The sequence below is a fragment of the Brassica oleracea genome, chromosome C5, assembly GCF_000695525.1.
Source record: "Brassica oleracea var. oleracea cultivar TO1000 chromosome C5, BOL, whole genome shotgun sequence".
NCBI classification, from domain to species: Eukaryota; Viridiplantae; Streptophyta; class Magnoliopsida; order Brassicales; family Brassicaceae; genus Brassica; species Brassica oleracea.
This window is the reverse complement of record NC_027752.1, coordinates 5,606,404-5,609,027: the sequence shown is the minus strand read 5'-3', so window position 1 is coordinate 5,609,027 and position 2,624 is coordinate 5,606,404.

Here is a 2,624-nt window from a genome sequence, read left to right as displayed (position 1 = left end):
GGATGGGCAAGTGGAAGAAAGCGACGATGACAATCAAACCAACAACTCTTCCTACCATTCTTCAGTTGAAAAGCATCCGTCGATCCAAGACAATATGGACAAGATAATCTTCCATGTGTTGTCCAGCCAGACAACATCCCGTAAGCAGAGAAATCACTTATCGTCCACAGCAGAACTGCTCGCATCGTAAAATATTTTTTCAAGAAACAATCGTTCGTCCTCACCCCTTCCGACCACAATTGCTTTAGCTCTTCTATCAACGGTTGAAGAAAAACATCAAGAGACCGTTTTGGATGCTTCGGCCCAAGGATTAATATGGTCAAAATTAGAAATTCTTGTTCCATGCACATATCCGACGGTAAATTGTACGACGTAAGAATAACTGGCCATAAAGAATATTGTCTCCCAGACATTCCAAATGGACTAAATCCATCGGTGCATAACCCAAGATAGACATTCCGAATATTTGTAGCAAAATCTGCGTGTACCTTGTTGAAATGTTTCCACGCTCTTGCGTCTGATGGATGTGCAACCTCACCATCTCTCTGGACATGTTCCGCATGCCACCTCATCGACGCAGCAGTCCTCTCAGATTGATATAATCTTTTCAATCTGTCTGTAATTGGTAGGTACCACATCCTTTGGTACGGTACCCTATTCCTCCCACGGCCTTGCGGTTTGAATCGTGGTTTTTTGCAGAATCGACACTCTTCTAACTTGTCATCTTCTTTCCAGTAGATCATGCAGTTGTCGATGCAAACATCAATCATCTCCGAAGGCAACCCAAGACTATAAACCAATTTCTGAATCTCATAATAAGATTCAGCAGACACGTTGTCTTCTGGCAAATACTCTTTAAACAACTCCGCCCATGCATCCATGCAATTCTCAGGTAAATTATGATCCGTTTTAATATTCATCATCCTAGCTGCTAGAGACAATTTAGAGAGACCTTCTCTACAACCAGTGTAGATTGGTTGATTTGCAGCATCTAGCATTTCATAAAACCTTTTTGCATCCAAATTAGGTTCTTCTACATTTCCAGTTCCATCAGCTATTGTTGTAGTTATTTCTAAAAATGCATCACTAATCATATCTTGAACCCTATCATGATCTACCATCTGCTCCTCCTGATGATAATTATATTCATTATGCAAATGATGCGGTTCTTCATTATGATGAGCATCTTCAAAATTATTATTACTACTACTAACTTCATTTCCCTCATAACCCTCTCCGTGTTGATACCAAACGTAGTACTGTGGTGTAAATCCTCTGTTTACTAAATGCTTCCATATAGCTTCACTACGTGCAAATTTTGAATTCTTGCATTTCCGACATGGACAGAACATCTTACCGCTTTCCTGCGTGATCGGTGTACAGCCCGCCTGGTGCATGAATGTCTCTAGCCCGCTCAGAAATACGTTCGTCACCCTCCCGTCGGAATCTTTGTGCAAATACATCCAACTCCGTAACTCGTAAATACTACCGCCACCGGCCATTTTTTTTTAGATTTTGTTTTGAAATTTTTTTTTTCTGATTTTTTTTTGTTTTCGTTTGTGTGTTGTGAGGAAGAGAGTTGTGGGAAATGACATATATATATATAGAAATTTTCGAGTTTGGTAGGAAATATAACAACGAATTTACAACGAATTTAGGTAAGTTAAAGCACATTGAATACATGTTTTCACCTAAATATAACGGTAACATGTTTCGTTGTAATGTCGATGTAACGGTTGCAACAAATTTCTCTTTCCACGTACTTTCGTCGTAAACTTACATTGACTTTACGACGAAACGGTTTCCTTGTAAAGTTACATGGAGTTTACGACGAATTTTGGACTCGTCAAAATTTCGTTGTAAACGCCATATAAATTTACGAGGAAATATTTTCCTCGTAAATCTTCGTTCTTATAGAAACGTTTTCTTGTAGTGTCTGAGCTTCGAAGAGGTTATTGTGTAATAAGCTAAGATCACCGTCACGTTGATATTTTTAGTTTTGGACAAATCTGCAACTCCATTTTTAATTTTCAGAATTCCCAAGTAGCACAAGAACCTCAAAATTGCATATGACCTCACAAAACCAAGAAAAACAAATCATTTACAGAAGAAATTTTAGGCATTAAGCTCAAAAGCTAGTTCAGAAAACATGGAAGAGGCGGATGCAATATAAAAGGGTCAGTATTATTAATACAAATCCAATGAACACTTGACACAAAAGTGGTAGAAGAAAGGGAAGAACAGAACAATACAACTGTTGAAAATAAAAATTTATGTACCAACACACTAAAAATTTGCTTTGGTTCATGGAGCCTCCACAAATTTCTCAGCTCTAGGCAGTTTTTTTTTTTGTATGAAGATCTCATTCAAACGTGATAAGCACTATAATATATGCTCTTTTAAACAGGTAGAGTGTTTAGCCCAAATATTCTAGTTTCTGAAACAGAGTAACAAAACCTTCCTAATCATCTTTAACATTATTATGGCTTTTTCTCTGCTGATTATGTACTCTAGTTGCTTTAAGGAATCAACTTTTAGATAAGTAGGGTTTTGAGCAAACAGCAGTCCTTTCAGGCCTTTTTTTTTTTTTGAACAAACCACTTCATTACCATAAATAAACAGAG